The following is a 15,066-nucleotide window of genomic DNA, read 5'->3' as shown; positions in this document are numbered from 1 at the left end:
TTCGCTAACACACACACACACACACACACACACACACACACACACACACTTATATATATATATTCTATATCTATATGAACATGGTAACACAAATGACGAAGGAAAACAATTTTTAATTCGTTCCCTTTCCAGGCCTTGAATTCACGACCCACTGCACGAAATAACCTAGCCAAGAAATTCAACAATTATCTTACCAATCACACCAAGCCGACATCCCCAAAAAGGGAAGTTCGGAAGTTGTTCTGATAGACAGTTTGAGTATTCTTTTCATGATAATAGTGGCAAATTGTCTATCATGTGATATGAACATCTGGATCGCAATGTATGTATATCCATGGATAAGAATTGTACATAGAATATGTATATATTAACAGATGTTAAACATTTCTTCAAAATATATATATTTCATCGGACACTGTGAATTCAACCTTTATATTTGAATTAAACAGAGACTGTATATGTATGTATATATATTCAGCTTTAACTTAAAAAAAACTGGAATCGTTGACTGATTTATTTTATCTATGTGAAAAATAATGAGAAAATGTTCCGGAACACAGAACAACGACTTCTCGACGCTGATACTAATATTACAACGATTTCCAAAGATATATAAATAAAGAATCTGAATAATGTTTGAATTATTTTCTTTGTCGATATACAATGACATTGGTTAGTGAACCAAAATACCGTCTAATCCGCTGTTTGAATGGAAAACATTGGAACAATCTCATATGTTGTAAAACCATATAGCGAGAAATCAGAGATATGATAGACATTAACTGACCATGTTCATCTTGTTGTTCTACGGATATACCTATCAAAACCATTAAAAGTGTAGAAACTCTCTCAGATGTTACAATGTTGTTTAATAATGCATACAACTCTAGAAATGTGTTTTCAGATAAGAAATATAAAATAATAATAAATGAGAAATATCCTATGATTATTATTGTTGCTCTCATTTACGGTATTTTTGGTAAAAGCCATGATTATGAGCAGTACGCTATTCATGCTTAAAAGAAGCAATATGTTTTGATTAAACCGCGTTGTAATTTTGCAGCCAGTTATGAATTCCTATAGGTAATCATTATGACCTATCAATCAAACGAAACCAATAGAAGTACCGATGGAGTTAACAGAAATCTTGCTTTCCCACCAGAACCGTCCGATCTATCACGAGAAAGTACATAATATAATTACCACAGCAGTCCCGTGGGACCGAGCCCATAAATACTAGAGGAAAACATCATAGAAACTGGCCGTGTTGTCAATGTATGAAAGTCAAATATTAATCCGATACAATGGTGCAGTGCCAAGCGCCAGTAGACATTTAAATCTGATGAATGGACAGGGAAAGTAAAAATTAGCTATCGACCCGAGTTATCGCACTTGGAGAGAGCTCTCTTGTTATTGACTTCCTCTAGGAAATTGTACATCGTGTCGTAAAATAATCATATTTCATATTTGACATTTTTGACCTTGCAACTACTCTCCAGCGGGATGCATTTCTGAAGTGTCAATAGTGACGCTGATGAAATGCTCCCCGTGTAACATGGAGGGAAGGTTCTAGAGGATGCCAATCGGCCTAGAATTACCCCAGTTGATTGTATGCCAGTAGAAAACGAAAATAGTATGCTCTTAGTAATTATTAAGTGCAGCTTTTAGTTCCTTACATATCGAAGCATACTTCAAATAGTAGTATTTTATACTGTTAGATGACGCGGTCTTTTAGAGTTCGTGACTTTCTCATGATATTTAGTTATCATTTTCAACTTAAACTTTTCAACCTTCAACACAAACAGCTTGTTAATACCCTATTCCATTTGTTATATTATTTACCTCTCAAAGTAAAGTGGGCCTTTTTGACGTCAGAAAATATCACATGTTAATATATTGGAATATTACACTGATACCACTATTTTACCGTTCTCCAAAACCGTCTCTGCTGATCAAACAGTAGCATACATAAACATTTGAAAATACGAGCACTTCAAAATATATTTTACTAAATCAATTAACAAAAGCAGAATGTTTGTATGATCGCACTGTGATATGACTTGATGATCAAGAACTAAGGTAAATGTATAAAACAAACATTCAAAAGTACTATAAAATCTGATCTTGGTACTGAATACTTGATTTCGGTTTTAGAAAATCCCCTACTAGACGATAAGTCTTTGTCATAATGTTTACGTCATGTATCAAAAATACAAAAAATAATCATAATTGTTGAAGATGTTTTAATTTTCTCTTTATTTGTTACAAAAATATCTATTTATATTCAATAGGAAAAAATACATGTTAAGCATTTTTCTTCCAATTGGCCAATATATTATGAAAAGTTTATCGCTAAAAGTCAGAATACAATGTATGAATAGTTGAGCCGGCCGTATAAGGTTATAGGTTAACGGTTCTGTCTGGCAGTTTGACGAGGATTATGGGTAGAGTCGGCACTGTTTCAGCGTGATCACTGCAATAGAGGTTATATAATAACTCTCCATCAAACCTCGGAAGAATCACGCCCCTAGCTTCCGTGAACCCTCTCTTCCGTCTGGCCGGAAGACATGTATTTACCTCATAGAGTGGCCTATCAATATCGATGGTACTGATGTTGATATTGCATGTGCAAACACCACAAAGCAGAGGTCGCCGATGAAATATAATAAAGTGTAATTCACTTATTTTGAATTCTTTGCAAATCGTGAGCAAATACGAAGGGATAAATGGAGTAGTGTCAGTCGAGATTTGTCGTGACACGCCATTTGAGAGGGATGGCGGCTCCGTCGATATTGTGTGCTTACCAGTATCGATCGCCTCGCTTAACTTGTAATAGGCAGGGGACAGGGTTCATTCATGTCAAAATATGTGTTAATTAATCACGTTATCCTTCCAATCAACGTACCAAGGGGCGTTTTAATATAGTTTGCATGTTTGTACATAGCGCCGTGGCTTTCATACTTAAGAATCTGCTGGTTACACTACACCTCGAACCTATGGGTGTATATAGTTTTCTTTTGAATGTATGCATGTAGACGGAACTTAATCCACAGGTAATTAACTAGTTCTTAGTTCAAATAACTGATGATGTCACGCTTCACTGACAGGGTAGGCTAGAACATTAGACAAGGGTCATTGGTATGTTGAGTTTATCACTATATTCTAATGTTACAAACTTCCAACGAAACAAATTTTTAACTTCCAGTGTTTCTTTTTCCTATATTAGAAAACAATTTGACACATGGATCACAAATACCGTCAAATATCGAAAGGAGAAAGAAACAATTCTTACAATACTAAACATTATGATTCATCGATCTCCCACGATAAAGGATGCAATTTAATCCATAAGCTGCCATATCAACCAGGCTTTATTTAATTATTACCAAACAATTCATTTCCCGAAAAATAAGATATACAGAAAGTAAGGGAAAAGTTGATGTAAAGACGAGACACTGGCATACGGCAAGCAACATTAACGAGAAAGATGCAAAAATGTGTTTATTCCTCATCATGTCATAAAGTTGCTCTACCAACACTTTCGTTTAAATATGAAAGCTAAAATGTTGTTGATGACCTGCGTTAAGAAGACGTCTGAATGTATTAATACGCCGACGTAGCTGACTCGGGACAGCCAGTAACTCGCTAATTAAAGGCGTCTGGGTTAGTGAAGCGTAACAGTCGACAGCCGATTTCTACACAAATGCCGTACAATGCTCCAGGTTTGGCGTCCTTTGGAGAGTTTCGTGACGTTAACTATCACTTCATTAGGCCTTTTACCATATGTAGCCCTCGTTAGGCAGTCCAACTCGTCGTAATTATAAACGGTTCTTCCAAAGTTATGAGAACGCATATATTTTCTGATTAATGGCAACTGCGTTTATAGTTATATCAGCAATTTATTGTTCGAAAATGAGAAAGTCGCCGTTTTTAGACGCGAATGATCCAATTGAATGAAAACGAACTCCGGGTAGGAAGCGTAGTATATAATCTTTTACCAGTATCTCTCAAACCATCTTTAGACCATTTTAAACTTAATCAAGAGAGGTGAAGCAGTTTATTTACAAGATAATCTCACTTGATCAGATAAAGCAAAAGACGCCTCTTATTCGGTAACACATGGTCGTATTATCCTAGTACTTTTTCAGGTGCTCCGTGTATATCTTTTTTTTCATGTTTTGTTATAGTTCCTTCTAATTTGTACTTGAATTAAGATTCTGTTGTCATGTCCATGCTTTCTTTTATACGTTTTGGCATAGTAATATCAAACATAATCATTGTACGCGATCAGTAATATGTATTGTATCAAAAAATAAATTGTTACATGTACACTTTACAGTTCATTATGTAAATTCCATTTTGAATATCTGTATAACATGAAAGATTTTAAAAGTGTATAAATTAACTATTTCCGATTAAGTTTTTTATCATATACTGTAAAGAATATGATGGTTGGGTTGACATGGTCTAGATAGAATATGAGAGGAGGACCAGTAGGGATTTTTGTGATATTTGTTCAAAATTTAATTAACGTTCTCGCAAAAACCAGAGTCATATTAGAACGAATGTCAAAAAGGGACATCAAAGCACAAACAGGCAGAGCTGACAATAAAGAAACGAAAAGATCACGAATTCCAAGTGTTTTAATTGAGGCAGCAGGTCCATTTAGGTCTTTCAATGCCCTCTTGGTAGAAGACACGAAAGAAAGACTCCAGATTCTGCCGGGCCGGGGGAGGGGGGGGCACTTTTAGTCGTATCCTACGACCTACCAGTGGAATACAGCTGACCATATTCTTGGGTCCTTCAATATCGCCTTAGCAAATGACATCAGTAAAACTACCGCCTGACAAGTAAGCGAAGTCCCATAACTTGTGTCTTATGATATGCATTGAGATACATCAGAATCATGTATGTTCTTTACCAGTTTCCTGAACGGGTGTACAGTTGATACGATAGGGTGTTTTCAAACAATCGTTATAACAGTTGACATTAGTAGGTGGTTTGGAACAAAATTTGAATTTACCTGTCTACATGACACACAGCTGATCTGTTATTTCCCTCTCTCATTTTAATCGGTGCTGATGATTAGTTCATCTTAACAGAGTACTTACTGGACAAACTACACATCAGTCTGTTTGGGGGCTACATAATGGGGTATCAATGGGCTGTGATGTACCTCAGCAAAATCATGGTATGGATCTACAGTAAGCAAAATTATTGTATTGTATTTACAGTAAGCAAAATTATTGTATTGTATTTACAGTAAGCAAAATTATTGTATTTACAGTAAGCAAAATTATTGTATTGTATTTACAGTAAGCAAAATTATTGTATTGTATTTACAGTAAGCAAAATTATGGTATTTACAGTTAGCAAAATTATTGTATTGTATTTACAGTAAGCAAAATTATTGTATTTACAGTTAGCAAAATTATTGTATTGTATTTACAGTAAGCAAAATTATTGTATTTACAGTTAGCAAAATTATTGTATTGTATTAACAGTAAGCAAAATTATGATGAAATAATTCTGAGATTTTAATCAACTATTAGAAGACAAACCTTCTGTATCAATAGGTATTTTTCAATAAGGTCTCAGTCACCGACGACAATTCTGAAATTTTAGCCATTTGTTTCTACTAGTCTCGCTGCATTTTGATATTGAAATAAAAACCAAACAAAACAACTGGAGCTGGGAAGCCGACATTTATAATCATTCCCGTGGGAGCTGACGCCACCTTCTAAGTATTAGCAATTTCATCAATGTCAATGGGTGCCCCCGGGGTGCCTCAAAATTTCTCCTGTTCAGGACCTCTAGAGCTAAAGTCTGCTTAAGCCTATCACATATCACCCTTAAGTGGTACCTTTGAACAGAGTAAAGCGTTTATAATGTAAATTCATTGATCAATTGCATGTTGACTGGAGAAATGAAATCCAAAGTGATTCGGGAGTGTTTCGCGAGTGGCCTTTATCTGCGAGTAACGACGACTTCCGAGTAAACACTCCATCAGAAAGACACACAAGCCAGCATACTTCTTTAAATAGCCAGAAGTGTAAAAGCCAGTAATTAACTATAAAATGTTATCGTAAACAGAAAAATCATGCCAAGATAATATCATACAGAATACAGAAAAATGATTAAATTCTAAAACGAGAGTTTGGATGACATTTTTTTTCTTCTTAATAACATCACAGAAACGCATTTGAATGAACGTAAACTCGTTATTAGTTTGAACAAAGATTTATATTTTTTACAAAAACATCTGAGAATAACGATATCACATTAATCGAAAGTCACATTTGATAAAACTTCTGCAATTAACAACAGAAGTATTTACACGGAGACTTAAGTTAAAGTACAAGTAGAATAAGACCACGTGTTCCGGAAGGATAACTGTCTCCTACTTCAATAAGACACATCACGTAAGTCTGTAAAACACAGATATGTGATACAACAAAGTATTACATGTATTACATATATAAATCATTTAACATTGAAGTTGAATTTTTTATTGAATAGTGCAATCAACGTTATTGCAGATAACATCCGTCAGCTGGCACGATCAATTATTGATGTAAAGACAATGTTAGTATCAAATAATTAATAAATACATATCGAATTTTAATTTTAACGGAAATTTCATGCTTGTGACTGGACAGATAACGAAAGGAAATAAGACATCATTATCATTTTTTGTCTTTTTGATTGTTTTGTTTTTTGTTACAATAATGCACATGCTGTAGATAAAACAGAAACTCCTTTGTAAATTTAAACAACATGAAAGTGACAACTGTGAAACGCTATTGTTTTGTTTTTCATTCTAAGCGAAATTTTTATGATCAAAGTACCTCTCAGGATAGGAAGTCAAAACCTAACCACGTCTTCCCATTTCACAAACTTACCAATACATAATATATTTGTTGTCTTCTAATTGCAAGATAATTGTTGCTATTTGTTTCATTCAATTGAAATAAATATACCGAGGCCTCTTTTACTTCAGATATCTTCTTCATCTGTGTCTTTTTAACGCCAACAATAAGGTGAGATTACCGTTTAAGCATGAAAAGCATGTTAATTTTTATTTCTCGGTGTTGGGTTTCTTTCCATTTCAATTCTCTTGTGTAAAAGGGCGACTTTTCTTGGATTTGGCAAAGGTTTACCTGTCTGGTGTCGCCAACGACATACAAGAGGCAAGTTGTTTAAAATAGCTTTGTTTATTCTATTTGAACTTTTTGAATGTCTTCGTGTGAGTTAGAATCACTCATTTTCCACGGTTCTATTTCTAATACAAGTTTTGATGTACATGTTACTTATTTCCTTGTATCTAACAAGTTGTGTCGAGGCATTCTCATGGCCAGATGAAGTGGATGGTATACCCCGGCTTCTCCTTCGCCCTAATTAAGCGATTGGTTACAGACGTGATTGCTATATAAGAGCAGCATGAATACGACATGAACTATTTAATTCCTGTTTTGTTTTCTTTAGTATAAATTTCAGAATAATTATATCGTTTTGCAGAGAATCTTATAGAAAATTTTGCCTCGTAGGGAAAGAATTTGAAACCCGAATTCAAGTGATTAAATTACTTCTCCAACATGTTACCCAGAACTTTGGTATAAATCATGTTCAGCATGCCAGTTCCGCTGTTTTAAATAGTACCTTGTATCATGGTCATGATGTCATATTTCATTATCATCAGACGGGATAACAAACATTTCATCTGAATGAGCTTTCTTTTTTCTTGCATTCTGAGAAATGCAGATTATACAGCGTGTAAGACACACAGAGTGAGTTCAAGAATGTATGAACACAAATGATATTTTCTGAAAACGAAAATCTTCAAAGCAACCGAAAAATGGAAATTTTGAATAAAAAATTCTTAAATCATTTATGTGACAACTATTGGTCACAAAATTTATCAACAATACAAAAGTCCATGATGTTACGTTGACATTTTATATTAAATTATGCCCTACATCCGATCACACATAAGTCCCCTCAAACATGTCTTTATTTTTAGAAAATTAAGAAATGATGGTTTTAAACTAGATCTTCTAGACAAGTTTTGCTTCACATATAGCTACATTGATTTGACGAAACGCTCATACATGCATATAATAAATATACGATAGTTACTTGCCCATGTGTGCGATTACAAAAAGCAGCAGAATGGTAGGTAATTCTAAGGAATAGCCTACCGTTTTACATGCAATTTCTCCGTAGGTCTAACGTGAAGCAACATTTGCAAAGATTTAAAGTTGTTATGTTATAAGCGTAATTAAGTTGGTATGTCACTAATGTGAAACAAAGTGAACATTGGACATGGAAATATAAATCTTATAAGACAAACCTCTATTTACTTTTTTGTATAATTTTCCTTTTCATAACATGGTCTTCGTTGATTTGTAAATCACACAGAAAATCGACTGTTACAGCATCTGCTGTTGTATGTACAACGTCATTGAAAAGGTTTTGCCTAGTCAGCAGTAAGAACTGTGAAACGTCATTGTAAAGGTATGGAAGATGAAAACATCTTACTAAAACATTGATCATAACTCAATCCTGCCCCCCAAAAACCCTAAACTATTGGGAAAACAATTGACTCTGAGTTTAATCGATAATCGATCGATGTCTTATCAGGATCTTGATGATGTTTAACGACTCCAGAATAGTTCTCCTTTGGGAGTAAATAAGGAATCTGCATTGATGGCCTATATTCTAGTACCAAGCCAAATGAGGACAATCTAACCGTAAGTTGTTATATGGACGCCGTAATTGGACAAAGAGTCACAGTGAGAACACAGAGACAAAAGTACGATAACTACCGCCCTGGTCGATTGTTCGATAGAGGCTGAGACAAGTCCAGGTGCTCCCATTTACTCAGTGATTTTGATAACTGATATTGGCGGTATATTAATGGCTTCGTGTCGTAATGTCGATCTATACATATTTACTAATCACCCAATTTGGGACATATTCATACAAGCCCACCCTAATTACTACCGATATGCGCTCATTAGATCTTTCTAAACTCCGGTTTCTATCGATCTCAGAACTTCTCCAGCCAACCCGACATTAATATCTGCACTAAGACAACCTGCTGATGTAAAATATTTGTACAACATGACATGCTGTCAACTATATATCATCATTTGATAAAAATCCCAAAGTTAGATCTGTTTTCCCTTAACTCGTGAACCACGAGAAATGTTTACCTCATATTCTCTGGAAATGCATTCACATGTACAGTTAACTACTTATGTGGACAACGAAAGAAGCGTTTAAATTTGGCTCGAACCTGTTTACTCATTTTTATCATCATGTTTTAATTATTGATGAATATATGGAATGGTTTGCTGAAAGAATATTGATTTATCTTATTTTTCCTTGCAATATTTTTCATGGGAGGGTCTAAATCGAAGGTTTGATTGAAACTAATATTTTGCAACAATTTTTACCTTTTTAGCGTCAGTTTACATGCTTCATAAATCAAGCAAATAAAAATTCAACCAAAACCTACAACATTGTCGTTACAATTGTTTAATTATAAATGTTCATTGCGTGATAAATAAATAAATAAATAAATAAATAAATAAATAAATAAAGCAAAATTCAAAATATAGAACAAATACAAAGAATATCGGAAAAGACTTGCAAAAAGTCTTATCAAATACGATAAAGCACAATTTGGAAGGTTTTTGAAGATAAACCATGTACAATATTGATCGCTTGACAGAATTAATTAAGCTGATGTGGAGTAAGTACATATAGATGTAATGTTTCCATAATTTTAGGGATGTGTACAATTATTCATCGGTCTTTCATATTTGAGCAAACGTGGTAACCGGTTTACGAATATGAAAAGTTAAATATCCCGCTAAGTTATGTCCATGTTGATTCAAGTTCACCCAGCAAGCCTTCTGTTCAGAATACTTATGGAAATTATATAAAATCGCGACACACAAAACCATAAGTAACTAGTAACTTATCGGTAGATTCCAAACTAAAGGCTTAATCCGAGGTCCGTGGAATAAGAATATAAAAGGTATTGAATTCAAACGGAAAATAAAATGAACAAGCAGTATATACATATTTATGTTTTTCATGGTACAAATATTACAAGTACAATTAAAAATGAGTGAATTTCATTTTTTCATAATTCGATGCAAATTATCTACACATTCGAGTGAAATATCATTTGTTCAACCAGAGTAAAATCAAATGAAAAAGAAAACAACCATTCTCTTTCCATTCCATCCATATTTGATCAAAGATTTCATTGCATAAAAAATCTCATTCAGCCGTCTAGACTCGGCGTTTTGTTTTTTGCTTGATACATCGGTATACACAGATAATATAAAGTGATTCCCATAATTTTCTCTTCCCTCTCACCAAGTTCCTTTGGATCAAATCACATGACCTTTCATTTTAAGGTTCCCTGGTTCATGTGTACAAGCAGTACATATACCCTGTGTAAAGGTGCATGTATCGATCAGTTATCAAATATTTCCGTTTTTCGTGAAAAATCCATCTCATACATTTGGTACAATATGCTATAATACAGGTAACTTCAATATTTATATAAATATATATCATTGTGGTCACAATATGTTATAATACAGGTGATTTCAATATTTGTTATAAATATATATCATTGTGGACACAATATGTTAAAATACAGGTAATTAACTACACTTTATATATATATATATATATCACAGATAAAGATGTGAGTATAATTGTGGACACAATATAATATGCCATTATACAGGTACCCATCGACACATTGTATATCTTCAATGTGTCATCGAATGTAACATCAAATTGAAACCTTTTAACTTTGGTGACGATATAAAACGTGCTATTTTTTTAACCTTCGGGAGAGATTAGTTATAAATGTGACAACTGTATGTGTATAGTACCACTAATCCGCTTTGATATGTTTTAATAGAATCTTTATTAATCTTAATGTCTCTACCTGCGCATTCGTAACCACCACTAACTCCACGTGATAAGGGTTAGTACATATAAACAAAAACAAACAAACAAAACCCTATTAGTGGAATATATACTTTTAGGTATTCTGTTTTAAATCATTGTCGATTTGAGCACACAAGGGACATTTCACACGTTGTGTGTATAATTTCACAGAAAACATATCGAAAGGAAATAAGTTATGATACATTATTCATGAACGTAACAATATATCTATATAATATTGATGGGAGTACGTACTGCCAACCATATTGATTATTTACTTTGTGACATATTGTTACGATTTTAACATTTGCAAAAGGAATCTTTGACAATCTTTCACCAGCTAAGGTACAGGCGTATATTTCGGCTTGGAGATATTGCGGACTACTGTCACCTTATGGTGAGTGTGGCTTTAGAAACAGTGTAAATCTATACAAAGTGAAAAAATATCATATATTATGTTATGTAGGTCGAACGTAATGTTGTCATTATACTAGGTACACGGCATATGATGAGACATGTATTAAAACATAATTAAGAAATATATATTTTCTGTGCAAAATAGGGGATCATTGATATATCATAGAAACACGATGCACTTTCTGGAAGATTGCAACAAACTCATGTATATATATATATTTTAAGATCATCCCCAACCTTCTCAGGTAAAGTGCCATATCGGATCGATCACTTCACTTTAGCCAGTGTACTTGTGCAGCATGCTTCTTAAATTACTGACAGTATTGTTAGTATTGTACCAGTTGTTATGACTTTGATTAAGGTCAAGGTCTGGTCTATAGTAACATTAGCCATCCCCAGGGAAACTAACACCATGCATACAGATGGCGTCCTTCCAATTAGAATACTATAACCTTCAAGCTGCCCACTGCCTCATATACAGCAATATCATAATTATCATTTGTTATACAGAATAAAATATATTGAAAACAGACGTGACTAATTCAGTGACGGTTTGGTCAACTTATGCTCATTAGATTCTTTGTCATGATAAAAGTAACATATAACGGGCTGTAACACTTTCATATCGACCCAAAGGGACTACAAATAAGTACAGATTGTAGGTAGACTCATTAAATACTAATTCCCTATTGATGTATATGCATCACTGACACTTCACACAAAATACCATAGAAATACCTTACCCTCATTATCTCAATGTGATTTTTCAAACTTCGTGAATCAAGAATTAAATAACACAAGGTGACATTGCTTATATCATATCTTAAACAATTATAATGTTTTTACACTTTATAGCCTCGTGTAAACAATAATAAGATCATACTTTACATACGTGTATATGTGTGTTTGCTGAATTAGAACCTGTTCGTGACATAGTGTACTTCGTGTATATAGTATTATCACATCTAATCTTTGTAACTCTGTCATTAATTGGATGAAAAGCATCACCTATTTGGAAAACAAAGTGTAGCATTTCCCCGGCAAATAAAACATTTCCAGATCACAAATGGGACATCGTATTTCCTAGGAACGTTTGCCTCTATTGTGAGCCGGCCTACGTCGTCACCTGGCAGAGTTGTCGCCCTTCTATTTGCCAACGTCAACGCGACAAACAAGAAAACGACGTTACAATGTAATAAACATTGTGCATGCAGCAATATTTCACTGAAAATACATTAGCACTAGTTTCTCATTGTAGTTTCTTAGTTTATCAATGTAATATTAAGCCAAAAATAAAGTTTACCTAGCTTCCTCATGTGCACCATCCTATTACACGGAACATACATCTCAAAAGGTTCTGCGACTACATTGATACTTCACATACGATGTGCGTACGATGTCTGCACGATGTGCGTACGATGTGCGATATATCTAAGTGTTTTGTTTACAAAGAGCCACACGTGACCATCATTAGTGTACGGATACACATTATATATACATTATTTATGTAAACATTCAACGGACGTCTCTTTATGTCATAGTAAATTTTCATTACTTCTGTATTCCTGTTAAGCCCAGGACACACTGTCAAGATTAAGGCTACGAATGATGCCGATTAATCGTTGACAATCGTGGACATGGTAATCGCGGTGGTTCTTGATACAAATCTCCACGATTATTTTGTTCTACGGATTTCCTACGAAGATGTTACGAATATTCACGATGTTTGTGCGATTCATGGCGATTGAGCAGATGAATCATCACGATCCGGCAAAGTTGCTACGGTTCTCCACGGATCCGCTACGGTCAGGATATGATCACCCAACGAATACCGCCAAATGCTTCACGATGACGGCCGAACACTCTACGGATATTTACGATCACAGCCGATTAATCACGTTTCTCCTACAATTACCCTGAGAATAATTACGACTGAGTTACGAACAACTAAGATGAGTCAATATCCCTCACGATTTGAGGAAAATTCTGTATAATAGGAACAACGAATTCGCCAAGCAGTCACTCAATTGTGAAGTACTCAACAGAACACACCTCTGAAGAAAAACCAAGAAATCCAGAATGTTACTGACACCTCTCCAAAGACTTGAGATTCTTCAACAAATGGCTCATTTACAAAGGAAAGTCGTTGGAAATGATCTTGCTATAGCCAGATTTATAGAAGATAAAAGGCAAAGAAAAAGGAGGGCTAGAAGACATTGGGTGAGACCTTGGCTGTTTCGAAGACCAGATCTGGGGCAATATGAGCGCCTGATGCAAGAATTGGGAGCAGAAGATATATCTGCTTTCATGAACTTCCTTAGACTGGAACCAGCGATATTTAGAGAACTTCTGTTTAGACTGGCTCCAAGAATAACCAAGACCGAAACCTGGTATCGTCATCGGAAAGCGTTTCATGTTCCAGTTGCGGAACTTTTTTAGTACGAGTGGTCTTTTTACTATTTTGTTTTGGGTGCCATATTTCATATATGTTCTATCAGTATTTGGCAGATGTTTGAGAAAAAGAGGTGAAGTAGAAGGATCTCGAGTGATGGTCGGTATCTATAGAACTTATTAACCGTAGTGAATCGTAGGATAATCTTGAAACAATCTTGTCAAAACGTTGACATTGTAAGCGCATACGTAGTTATAGTTTGCTCGAGACACCACTTCTCGCCACTCACTTTCTGAGGTATGAAACTATATACAATAAGACTATTTAATGCAGGTCCAGAGTTATTACAAAAAATGTTGAATTAAAAATTACTATTAGAATTACAAATCAATTTTAATGTTCATGTAGTCGCTATTTATTAATAACTTCACGATTTTTTTACGTTTAATTTTCAATTCGTAATATTCGCAAACCATTTTTACCGAACCACACAAATTGTGCGATCCTATCGCACAGTTGCGTGCACGAAGTTTTTTGTGAGTTGTGGGTTACCAAAAACAGTATCAAATGATTATACAATTTGTCTAGGATATTCAGTAATTTTCGAACGAAAATAAAGTGACACGAATTAGATTTTTGTTACATACCATAGAAATACGTGTTTAAGGTCTTGGTAAATGTAACAAAAATGCTAGATGTAATTGAAAACTAATCATGGCCACTAGCGGATTGATACTACTTTCCGTGTAGTACTTTTCAGTAAAACGTAAAAAGATTACCCAATTTGTTATTTTCTCACATGTTTAATAAAATGTATCATGTATGTGTCTATGTGTTGTAAAGATACAAAAACGTTCATTTATTTATTTATTTATTTATTTGTTGCTATGCTGGATATCATTTTTCTGTTACTCTTGCGGGCATACAGCAATGTCTATATCACTTTGTTGTTCAATCATAATGGCTGAATAACCAATAAAATATATTTGAATAAAAAGCATACGATATAGACAAGATTTAAATCACAAAAAGATCAATATCTTTATCTATCAATGACAACATTGAACAATACGATATATTTATAATAGCTTCAATGTTGACAGATGATCAATATGGCAGAACATTGTTCCATTGTTCAATGCTGAATAGCAGTATTTATTGTAAAACATTGCTAAATACGGATAATCTGCTCTTGAGGGTTTGTAACGATAGAGGAAACAAAACCAAGAACGCTTATTTATGAATATGATCTGAAAAGATAAATCATCAGCAAGCTG

Source organism: Ylistrum balloti, unplaced genomic scaffold, assembly GCF_031769215.1.
Source record: "Ylistrum balloti isolate Yb309-2 unplaced genomic scaffold, AGI_CSIRO_Ybal_v1 Utg369772, whole genome shotgun sequence".
Lineage (NCBI taxonomy): Eukaryota > Metazoa > Mollusca > Bivalvia > Pectinida > Pectinidae > Ylistrum > Ylistrum balloti.
The sequence above is the reverse complement of the archived record's forward strand: the minus strand, read 5'-3'. Positions refer to the sequence as shown.